This window comes from Panthera leo, chromosome B2 (genome assembly GCF_018350215.1).
Source record: "Panthera leo isolate Ple1 chromosome B2, P.leo_Ple1_pat1.1, whole genome shotgun sequence".
NCBI classification, from domain to species: domain Eukaryota; kingdom Metazoa; phylum Chordata; class Mammalia; order Carnivora; family Felidae; genus Panthera; species Panthera leo.
Genome location: NC_056683.1, coordinates 18,451,781 through 18,464,529, shown reverse-complemented (window position 1 = coordinate 18,464,529; position 12,749 = coordinate 18,451,781).

Sequence of the window (12,749 nt, the reverse complement as noted above, 5' to 3'; positions counted from 1 at the left end):
GCTAGTGTTTCCTAAGCTTTTCAAATTTCCTCCCATGGTCTGTTTTTTTTCCCACCACACACTCCCCAAGAAGGACTTTACCCATAATTCTGGCGTCAAACACCATTCCTGTGGACACTCAAACCTGTATGTCTACACATAACTTGTCTGTGGAACTCCTGACCCATGGTTTCATCTTCCCCTAGAAAAATGTCTGCACAGATATTCTATACAGAAGCACCCCGAAATCCTTCTCACTCATCTTTAACTCCAATCAGTTTCCAATACCTGTCACTTCCATATGTTATCTGTCTCTCAAATCTTTGTACTTTCCTCTCTCCTTGGTCAGTTTCCTGCGTTATCCCCCATTACCTCCTGCCTACGCTACTGGCCACCCCCCTACACTCTCCACTAATCATGCCTCAACCCCCTGCCCAGTGTGGTCTCCCCAGATGGGCCAAATGTTACTCCTGCACTTAAAACACCCACATGGCTGCCTATTACCCTTAGGATAAAATCCAAATGTCTTAGCTCCTACGCCCTACATGATACTGTGATCAAGCTCATTTCTCATCTTTGAGCTCCAAATGCTTGATCCCTTGAAATCTCATCCACAGTTATGCCAAATGTCTTTCATTTTCTTCAGTTCCCTTAGCCTCCAACCATGCTGTTCTGCCCAGAATGCTCATCACCTTGACTCAAATACACCTCCTTGTCTTTGCTCTTGAGATCATTTACTGTGTGTTCAGTGATACCGTGTCCATAGCTTCAAATAGACTACGGTGAGAACATTTGCACCATAGAAATTAACAAATGCTACAAGTCAGAGCTTTTTCTTTTCTTGTGGACAGAAGGTGTTGCCCATTTAGTGCAGTGTACCACTGCTTTCACGGATAGTGATACCCAGCCAGACCAAATGGCCTCTGTTTACAGTCTGCCCACGTCCCTTGCCTGCCCCTCCAATTAACTCTCCATAGCTTCTCCAAGCTATGATCTCTTCTGCTTAAAATCTTACAGTGTTGCTCCCCACCTATATATACAAGACCCCACTCCTTGGCATGGTTCATAAGGCCCTTCAATGACCCAGGCCTGCCTTTCAAGCTTCCTCTCCCACCCTTCCCTGCCACATATCTCAGGTTCTGGCTACTCTCTATCTCTTGAAATTGTGATTTTTTAAACCTCTGCCCATGTTATTCCTTCATCCTAGATTGTGCTCACCTACCTTGTATGCTTGGCAGACTCCTGGCCATCATTTTAGACTCTTCAGACATCAAGTCCTTATTGATGTGGCACTTGTCTTCTTCAGGCTGAATGACCATTTCTTTTCACATGTGCCCACCATCATTTCGTGAACACAGTAATCATAACACCTGTAGTATTACTGTATTTGTGGGTTTTCATGTGTCTTCTCCATTTCACTAAGTCCCTCGAGGGCAAAGACAATGTAGCTATCACCAAGACTAGTGAGTTGTCAAAGCAGACATCATCCAAGAACACTCCCATAAATTTAGAGGTGTATAGGTCTTGCCTTCTCCCCACAGCACATCTTTGTGGAGATTAAGTCAGGTTTAAATTACCCACAGGAATCTCAAGGAGAAAATGAAGTCCTTAAATGCAACCTCCATCCTGAGACATGCACACAAAAAGAAAAGTGTACTCCTACTTGCATTGGTCATTCACAATCAAAAATTTATAGACAATTGTATAGGAGCTGCAGGTCGTTTGCTACAATTGTTATCTTTTTCTCTTGTGACACTGTGGTCTTCAACCCCAGTCAACAGCAGGGTGACCTCTAAACAAATGCAGATCCTTTCACAAAGACCCAATTCACTGTACAGAGGTACTCTTATGGCATCGCGTTAAGTTTCATTTTCTCCCTCAGCTGATCCTGCCCACTTTATGATTGGCAGATTCTGGTACTCTGAGCTCACTGTCATTCCTAGTACTTCCATTTTAATCTTTTTTTTACATGTATTTATTTTGAGAGAGAGTGTGGGAGAGGGGCAGAGAGAGAGAGAGAGAGAGAGAGAGAGAGAATCCCAAGCAGGCTCCATGTTTACAGGACAGAGCCTGACACAGGGCTCAATCCCATGAACCACAAGATCACAACCGGAACCAAAATCAAGAGTTGGCCTCTTAACCAACTAAACCACCCAAGTACCCCATTAATCAAGATGTATAATCAGCCTACTAATTCCCTCCACTAAAAAGAAAAAGAAAAAAGACTATCCCAAGTTTTCCATCTGTAGTTTCATTGGTCAGTTGGCAGAGAACATAAAACATTAAGAAAACATGTGTTCAAGGAATGTCATCTATTCATCGGGGTTCATCCTAACTCTAGCAAGGACAACAAAGGTTGTCTACCCACAATCTAAACAGAGTGAGAGACTGAACTCAGAGACAAACCAAGCATAGATCTCTCATTTCCAAGACTTTCCCAAATCCCAGTGCAATAATCTCTACAAATGATCTACAAACTCCCCTTCAGACTATTGATCATAGACCTAGAAGCAAGCCCTGTCAACCATTCTCGGCTAACACTACGCAGAAGACACACGGAAAACTGAATAGTTGAGAATTTATGGTAAATCGAGAAATGATAGGTGGTCAAGGTAAATCTATTACAAATCACAAATGACCTTTCCATTTACCGTGATAGAGATGAAATTATACTTACATTCAATCACTCAACTAAGTAGAGAGGGATAGAGTTTAAATAATGCAGTCAAGCACTGAACCAGGTCTAGATATACTCATCAAAGACAAAACTCGCCAGTGATGCTTACCATCTACGTCATTTCAGTGTTCATACACGACCACGATATTAAAAAAGTTTTACAGGTTTGGTAGTCTACCTAAAAGCACTAATATGGTATAAAATAAAAAAGAGCAAGAACAGATGTATGGGTATATTAGGAATCTCGTTGGCACCTGTAATACATGGGTTAAGCTGATTAAGAATGGATTAGGTAATTTTTGCAGCCTGAATACCATGTGAAAGACCCCTGGGATGTCTTCTTCATTGAAAAAGGAGGGATGATTTTTTCATGAAACCAACCCTAGACATCAATGTAAGTAAAGACGAATGAAGAACGGTAAGATGTACTTAGATCAGTACTGTCTACCAGAAGCGAGATGTAAATCACAAATATAACTTTAAATTTTCTAGTGGCCACATTAAATAAAAGTATAAGGAAATAGGCCAAGTAATTTTAGTAAGACATTTCATCTCCCCAATATTTCCAAAGTATTACCATTGCAGCACGGAATAAATACTTAAAAATAACAAGCTGTTTAACATCCTTGTTTCATACAAAAATCTTCAAAATCAGATATGTGATTTACACTTCTATCGCATCTTACTTTTCATAGATAATACTTGAACTGTATTTAGATTTCATAAAATTTACAATTGGGGTAGAGTCACATAATCCCTTTGTTCCAAACATACTTAACAATTTCCCAATAACTGAATCGACTACCAAAAAAAAGATCATTTTCCTATAGCACTCGAGTCTACGTTAACAAACGTGGTCTGGTTCAGCTCTTTTGGAAGGGCTTATCTAACTGAAATCAAAAGCACATTAATTTAAAATTATATCTGTCAAGTGAAGTAAACCCACCAGTTCTTGTGTCAACTTAGTATTACTAACATTGAATTCAAAAAGATACAAACTGAAAAGCAACTTTAGTCAATATCAACAAAGCATTCCTCAATTTTTTGTAGTTGCTTCAGCCAATTCATACAATGCTGTTGATTACAGCTAAGGTATTCTGCATATTGATTCTTTTGGAAGAAATGTATAAAATCATTATAATTGATCATAAAATAATTATTACTGATTTCAACATAAATTCTTGTACTTGCCTACCAAAGTCACAAATAAGCTTTCTTTTCTTTGGAAAAGAATCAAATTTGGTTCATTTTTAAAAATTATTTATTTATTTTAAGAGAGAGAGACAGAGCACAAGTGCACACACATGAGCAAGGGAGGGACAGAGAGAGAGAGGGAGAGAGGGAAAATCCCAAGCAGGCTCTGTGCTGGCAGTACAGAGCCCAACGCAGGGCTCTGTCCCATGAATTGTGAGATCACGACCTGCGCTGAAACCAAGAGTCAGACACTCAGCCAATGAGCCACCCAGGCACCCCAAATTTGGCTCATTTTTATGCTGTGCATTTTTGGTGAGAAAACGTACACTGCATTGCTATTTTTGCTATTTTTGCTGAGTATTGAATACACCGAGTGTTCTTGATGTTGGAGCTAACAATGCAGGAAACATTTGTAAAACTCTCCTATGACTCTACCAGTAAGCATTGGAAGAACATAAAAATCATTAAATTTACTGTCTTCCATTTCTTTCGGCATTTCTACATACTAGAGTTAATTCATGACATTTGCATATCTACAGGGAATGATTTTAATAACGATGTCCATGCAATTTTTTCATAGAATCTGTTTTGGAAAATCCTACACAAATATTTTCTTTTTTTTAATTTTTTTTTAAATTTATTTATTTTTGATAGACAGAGACAGAGCACAAGTGGGGCAGGGGCAGAGAGAGAAGGAGACACAGAATCCGAAGCAGGCACCGGGCTCCGAGCTGTCAGCACAGAGCCCGACGCGGGGCTCAAACTCACAAACGACAAGATCATGACCTGAGCCGAAGTGGGATGCTTAACCGATTGAGCCACCCAGGTGCCCTGCACAAATATTTTCTATGTGTTATACAATGAAACAAAGAAATAAGAGAAACATCAATCTCTTGTTTTAAAATTCCAACAACACTTGTTTTTTGGTCTAACATTGCTAGAACACTCTCCATCATTATAAAAACGAAACTTTTTATATCTAAGTGAAAGTCTTTGACAGATGTAGCATTCAAAACTATCTGTATCATCAGTTGGATTTTCTTTAAGCCATGCATTGACAACATTTCTTCAGAAATTTGGAAGTCTTTGAGGCAAATTACTCCCAAAGTATTGAAAGGGCAGCATCTCCTTCCTCACATCTCAGTGAAACCTTAAAAATAGTACTTACAGATTTTTATTTAAATTTTGAACAAATTGGGGCGCCTGGGTGGCTCAGTCGGTTGAGCATCCGACTTCAGCTCAGGTCACGATCTCGCGGTCCATGAGTTCGAGCCCCGCGTCAGGCTCTGGGCTGATGGCTCAGAGCCTGGAGCCTGCTTCCGATTCTGTGTCCCCCTCTCTCTCTGCCCCTCCCCCGTTCATGCTCTGTCTCTCTCTGTCTCAAAAATAAATAAATGTTAAAAAAAAAATTTAAATTTTGAACAAATTGATCTCTAATATCGTTAACAAGGTCTTATACTTTACAGGCATTTATTTGATAGCTTAACTAAAGATCTTTTACTTTGTATAAGATATTGTTTAGCCTTACCCTCATCATTTTCTAACAAAATTTTTGTAACTAAAATAACACATTCTTTTATCATCTCTCCAGCTAAAAATGGAGAGTTTTCTCTGTGTGTGTGTGAATCCAAGCTGTTTTATAGCTTGCCAATTTTCCAAGCTCAAAGGGTGTTAGAAAACTAAAAATAGTTTTCTGGACATTTAATTTTGCTTTCAGGCACCTAATTTCATCAATTCTTTTTGACCATTGAGCAATTCCTCGTGTATTTCACCATGTATTTCGCCATGTATTTCATTAGCAATTCACCATGTATTTCAGAAAACGGCCCTTTTACGTTGCCAGCTTCATCATCTTAAAAATTTGTTTGCGCAGCAAACAAACCACCATCTCCAATTTGCTCTGCTGCGGTAAACCGTATTTGCTGTTCCTGGTGAAATCCACGACATCTTCTTCTGACCTCTTTTTTCATCTGCTATTTCCATCTTCTCACATCTCCGCTCAATTGTGCATCAGTGGTAGGCCATTGCTTTGAATCTCAAAACGCGCCCATACTTCAATTTTTAATGGTAACATACTTGGTTATGAGATAATTAAATAATAAGTATATCCATGTGATTACCAGTTATGATTTACATCATTATCACTGTAATTGGTGCTGTCTTCATAAAATATTCAAATAAATACAACGCAACATTACTTAGGTGACTAAGGGGGAAAAAATCAAATTGAATCCATCCATTGATATTGACTAGATTGATCACGTGGCTCTGAGTGATACTGAAACAACCCCTGTGCCCCAAATACTCGTTACGGTGCAATACTGAGATCTCACGCAGTTCAGCAGTTGAAGAGAAACGGAGTCCTGCCAAACAATAGCGTTGTGTTTAGCAGAGAGTATTCTAATCTGCTTCACTTTTTCAAAAATTAAGATTGGGGTGCCTGGGTGGCTCAGTCGGTTAAGCGTCTAACTTCGGCTCAGGTCATGATCTCGAGGTTTGGGAGTTCGAGCCCAGTGTTGGGCTCCGTGCTGACAGCTCAGAGTCTGGAGCCTGCTTCGGATTCTTTGTCTCCCTCTCTCTCTGCCCCTCCTCTACTCGCACTCTGTCTCTATCTCTCAAAAATAAATAAACAAACAAATAAATAAATAAATAAATATTAAGCTTGGATGAATTAAAACTAAATACAATTTAAAATTTAGTTCCTCAGTCTCACTAGTTACATTTTAGGTGCAGGATACTCAAAGGTGGCCAGTGGTTGCCATCTTAGTGAGGGCATAGATGATTCACCGTGAGAAGGGGGAGGTGGGGGGGGAAGAAAGGAGGGAAGGGAAGTTCTTGCTTTAAACACTAGAAGAATTAGGCTAACACAAATTCCTTCACTCATATAATCATTTAGTGCAGATCTGGTGAAAGTTTAGAATATATGTGAATATCCTATTTCAAGCAACCACAATTTTTCCTTTATCATCAAGTTAAACATAATTGTCAACTGTTTTTGAATTACCTACATAACAGCAGGAGTCAACTAACATTGTAAATTCACATACTGAACACTGTCAATTTTTTCCACAATTGCATAGAAAGTGTAAGTTCTAAACTCTTACGAAAGGCACTAGATCTTAACATATTATCAGTCAAGGATCATTCTGAACGCCACCAATTGACCCAACGCTTCTGGAAGTTCCCCAGAAAGCCAAAGTACTATGTCCAAAGTGCAAGTCATTATCTCTCCCTCCTCCCAAATCACCCTGTTCCTCCTTGTGGTTCTTTATAAGTAGTGTCCCGCCCACCAACGGATACATATAGGATTCTCAATAAATATTGAATGATTAAATACATGGATTAAATGAATGTAATTGCATTTGTAAGCTGAAGTTCTTAAGCATTTCTACAAATTGGTAAACTCGAATTTTATACAAAAGTTTTAAGTATAAATTTTTTTTAATGTTTATTTTTGAGAGAGAGAGCACAAGTGGGGGAGGGGCAGAGAGGGAGACACAGAATCCAAAGCAGGCTCCAGGCTCTGAGCTGCCGGCACAGAGCCCAACACGGGGCTCGAACTCACAAACCGCGAGATCATGACCTGAGCCGAAGTCGGACACTTAACCGACTGAGTCACCCGGGCACCCCCAAAGTTTTAAGTATATACAAAAGCTAAGCTGTCATTTTAAATTAATAATGGAGGGGAAGGGAAAAGACTACAAAAATAAATTCCATAGTAAGCCAAGAAATCTGATATCAACAATTGCTTAGCACACTGTAACGGCCAGCCAATCAGATAGGGTTCTCAAACACCATTATCTTCGAATATATTGCTATGAAAATCAGATCCTCGCTTAGTTTGTACACATAATATTTTACAGCTTTGTTAAAGAATAAGTGAGAAGGCATCCTGATCTCTGTTTTTCAGATAATTTGCAGTACTTGTTTAAATTTAGCTTAAAGTTCATAAAAAAAGAACTTGATATTATTTTATGGAATTGGTCACTTGATTCATACTGAGAACCTCTTCAATGTGATGCATATAAGATACAAGAAAAAGAAGAAAAGAAGATAGTTTCTTTTGGAAGTAGTGAAATGTCGCCCCCCCCTTCTTATCTCCTTTCAAGGTAATTAATCAATGCAATCAGTGAAATCAGTATGGGTCAACCTCCATGAAGTGAACCCCAAGCTGCATTTTTTTGGACACATTCAAGTTTCAGTGTGCCTTTATTACATGCTCTCAAAACTCTTGCGAGGATAGGACAGAGAGAGTTAACCCCATCTGTCTAGGGAAAAATGAAGGCACAAGATTTCAGCTGACTGGCTTAAGATAGACAAGGATTTATAGAACCCAGGTCTCTCCCCAAACCTAGTACTCTTTCCCCAGGGGGCTCCCTTTATGGCAGAGTCTGCTATTGGTAGATTTCACGGCGACAAAAGAACTTCTTTCCCAAAGTAAAGAACCTTGATAACAAAATGTAGACCTAGGGTGGGGGCGGGGGGGGGGGGGGGACTGGAGTTTTTGAGTTGTCTAGAAAGAGAGTGTTAGAAGAGGGTGAAGAGCAGTTCTCAGAGAGAGAAAATCCAAAATTCTATCGCTGGTAGCACCTTAGAACCTTTAAGCATTTAACAAAGTCGTGAGGGGAAGAAAAACACGACGTGACCCAAATGAAACCGGTCTCACTTAATGAATTTGGACAAGGCATATTTCCTCAAAGCATTCCATTAACCATGTTTCGTCCCTTCGCTTATGTAAAAATATCATATTATATAAGCGCCTGTGTTTGGACATGTAGATAATTAAAATAGAGGTTTAGTGTCCATTTGGCTTTACAAAGTTATGACATTTCCTATACAAAGTCAGGGGCTTATTTCCTCCCTAATTCATTTGATAACTTGCACTGATGGTAATGTGAGTTGTGTGTTTTAAGATATTATTTGTTTAGCCTAGGGGTAATGTAAATTCTGAAATTTAAAAGCTACAACTCTAACGATCTGAATAATAACACGCTATCTTTATACGTGGCCAAGTTAATGCCGTGTATACTTTGTTTTCTCTATACTTTTGACTGGAGCATTAACAACAACAACAACAACAACAACAACAACAACAAATTCCAAGGAAGAGACCTCCAGTGAACAATTTTCTATATGCAATGCCTGCAACGGGCCCCCCGCGAGCTGTCTCCCCTGCGTCTCCCTGAATCCATCCTGTATACCCACCACTGGAAAGTAGTTTTCTATTTTACATTTTCTTAATTCTAATTAAACAAATCTTAATCTTGACTTTAATGGTTGCAATTATGATACTTCATTATGTTAAATGTTAGTTGCAACATAAGAATAAATTGTAGAGACAGTTTAGCCGCAATGGCATGGAGTCTCACTGTACATTACTCATTAACAAGATGTGGGTAGCAGCAATTAGAACATTTCCTCCTAATGTCCCCATTTATTGAGTCACAGCGGCAAGCCCCCTTTTCACAACACACACTGATTGACGAGAGCAGCTTTTATACTCCTGGAAAACAGGCACTACAACCCGCTGTGTGTCTCCAACTCACATCGATGAAAGTGCACATTAGCTCTTAGCCTCACAGGCCGGAGTTCTGGAAGGTCAAAATAGCCATCAGCATCACTGTAGGGTATAGAAATCATTTCACAAACTGTGAACAGAAACAACACAACTTGCTTTGCAGTTTGATTATTGTTTATAGATACAGCAAGCCAGAATTAAAGCATAGCCTTGGGGCAGCATAATTATTTACAGCTGAAGACTCATATCATTATTAGCGTTCTCCTAATTGCTTGAAGTTATATCAATGTTAGTTGATTTAACACATTTTTTATAACATGCATGGAAATTGTTTCCTCTGCATATGGAGTGTCAGTTTAACTGGTAGATGGTTTCTTAATTTATCAAGGTTTTTTTTTTTTCTTCTTCTTCTTCTTCTTCTAATTGTTCATTTTTCTTTGAGGGAAGATTTCCCCTTACCCGTAAGAGGGAAATAAGTCGAAGCTGTGTTTCAATTTATCTACTGTATCTTCATGCTACCAACACTACAATGGTTTTATTTCATTTTCATTAAAAATTGAATCCATAAAGCCACAACAACATCTTCAATTACGAAGTGACTCAAACTTTCCTCCGGGTGGTTTGTACTCATCCTTTTTTCCCCTGGGTACCTAACCTGAAATTTGGTTCAACATGAAGAGTGAAGCCATGTGGTTAATAGAAGTCTTTAATAATACGGAAGTCATGAAATTTTTCATACATGGTAAAAATCTCAAAATCTAGATCCATCGGTCAAGCTTTTACAGCATACCGAAGGAAACTAAAGCTAACTGTGTAGTGATAACATAGATTGAAACCTGCAGTAATAGTAGAAGGAGAAAAAGAAAAGAGAAACATTTAGGAATATGGTGGTAGGTGGAGTTGGGCATTTGTAGGGATTAAAATGAATTCCTATTCTTTTTTTAGGGTGTTCTTGACCAGGATATGGTCCTTCTCTTTCGCTATTGTAAGTATATTTTCCACCTATAGGTGGCGACACTTGTACTGTCTCCTATCGAAGTGTCCCCTGATTGTGTCTAGGAACAAATGGACTACTACAAGATACAGACCACGGTGTCAAAGGCTCTCAAGGCTAGAAAAGATCTTAGCAACCAAGTGGTCAATTACTCCAACATCAAGCCAAGATTTGGCTAAATACCCCAAATCACATGGCCTGTTAGTGGCAGAGCTGGGAAGATAAAGAAGAAACGAGGCCCAGAAATAATAAACTGGGACACAGTATAAATATAAAATGATAACTCCTTAAGAATGACATTTGCCCAGTATCATATAGAGCCTTATTTTCAGCAACCAGAATAGTCCCATTAAGTGATATATGTTAGAGCCCAAATTCCAACTTTCATTTCGTTTTTTGTTTTTTTCTGGCTTCACAATTAACGGCCCTCCACAATATTATGATAAAAGAGCTCAGGTCTTTTATTTGAGAAAATGTAAATGTTTATGAAAATGGTTCCCAAAGGGAAATATCAATTTAATGGCTAATGTATGTTTTTACAACATTGATCACCACTTGCAAATATGAAACTCCTTGAGACTATCCGAGAAGATTGCTAATGGAGCTGACTGTTTGAAAGTATGTGAAAGCAAATACCAAAGACTTTGATTCTGGGTCATGACAGTTACCCAGAGATCTTATGACACTGAAGCTGTGGTTGTTAACCTGCTAAAAGTTACATTACTTAACACTTGTGATCTTATCTAAGAGACATATGGTAGAAATAGTTCCAAAGATTTCTCAGGACGATTTGGTTTTAGCCAAGGGAATATTATTTAACAATTCGCTGTATTTTATGGGCCTTTAGCAAAACCGTCGCGGTTGCCTGGACGGAACAGAAAAGTCTCAAATGGTATTTTAGATTAATCCAACTTAGATTTTCTCTAGAGCGACCCTAGTGGATTGCTTCTGGAGTCTGAAGTTGCCTCAGTCCCAACTGCCCCATAAACATGATACAGTGGACGTGGGAAGAAGGTGAGACGTGGCCAATGGTTTATAAAACCCATCATTGCTGATATGTGATGGTGGAACCATCTGAGATGTAGCAGAGATTTTCCTCCTACAGACAAAATTGAGCTCGAACGGGGAATATCAGGTCAGGCATGGACAGGCCATTTTATATGGATTTTTAAAAAGTATATCTTGATACCTAATTTTACTTTTTTACATTGTCTCTTGGTTTATTTTGTCTATATTTAGGAAAATGTAAAATAATCAAAATTAATTCGATGAAGCAATAAATACAAGCACGAAGGCAAATGAAACGGCCTTTCAATTAGTACTCTCACTAGAATGCCACATTATTCTCTTCTCAGAGATGTCTCATTTTATAAAACACGAGTGCACTTGACACAGGGGGGAAAAAAAGTGTCTTTCAGTCCACTGCCTGGAATCAAATTCCTTAAGACTCATAAGATAAATATTTACTTTTTCAACGGTGTCGCAACAGCTCTCATCAAATAGGGGTGGCAATAAAGCACAGTCTGTAGCTCACGCTAACGTAAGAGATCTACCTCTTTTTCCTTCCCTTTTGCCTGTCCGTCCGTCTCTCCTAGTCTCAAGGGCTCCCTTTGGAAGGACCAGGGCCCCAGCACAGAGGGGTGAGGGAGGGGGAGTGCAGCAGGGTGGGAACAAGTCCCAGAATCTCATAGGTTACAACATATGCTGGGCAGATAACATCTGCAGATAATGACAGGGCAGGGGTGAAGGGTAGAAAGGCCAAGCCATGCAAGAGTGATGAAGCACGGGGGAGAAAAGGGGAAGCTGTTGCAAGAGTTCTGCAGCATGCGCTATTTCCCATTGAATCATTAATTTGCAGCCCCCTCATTTAACCTGTTCAGCGCAGAGCGGCATTGTGTCTCCAACAAGTGGAGATTGTTGAACTTTTTTTTTTTTTAACTTGCCGGGTGGAGGGGGGAAGGGGGGGGGGACACTGATCGCAACGACATCGGATGTTTGAGCAATTTGATATGTGATGACTAACACGTCTACTACTTTTAACAGTTTTTGCTTTCCTCTCCCTAACTGGAGCTGCGTGGCACTGAAGTGAGAGAGCTAATACAGTAAATGGAAACTGCTGTCAGTAGGAACCAGATTAGTCAATCCTTATAGCAAAAGTGAATTTCAGATCACAGCTCAAGCATGACGACTCTGATCACAGCCTAGTGTTTATGTATACAGAGGAACAATGAAGTGGCCTGGCAATTACTGGAAATACATTCCTCAAGCTTTCAGACGATGCCAAGCTTAAAATTGTGGTCAACTCATGTGGGAGAAGCAAGATCAACTCGGAATTCATCGCGGCAATTGTAATTAAATCGCATATTTTGTCTCTCTCTCTCTCTCTC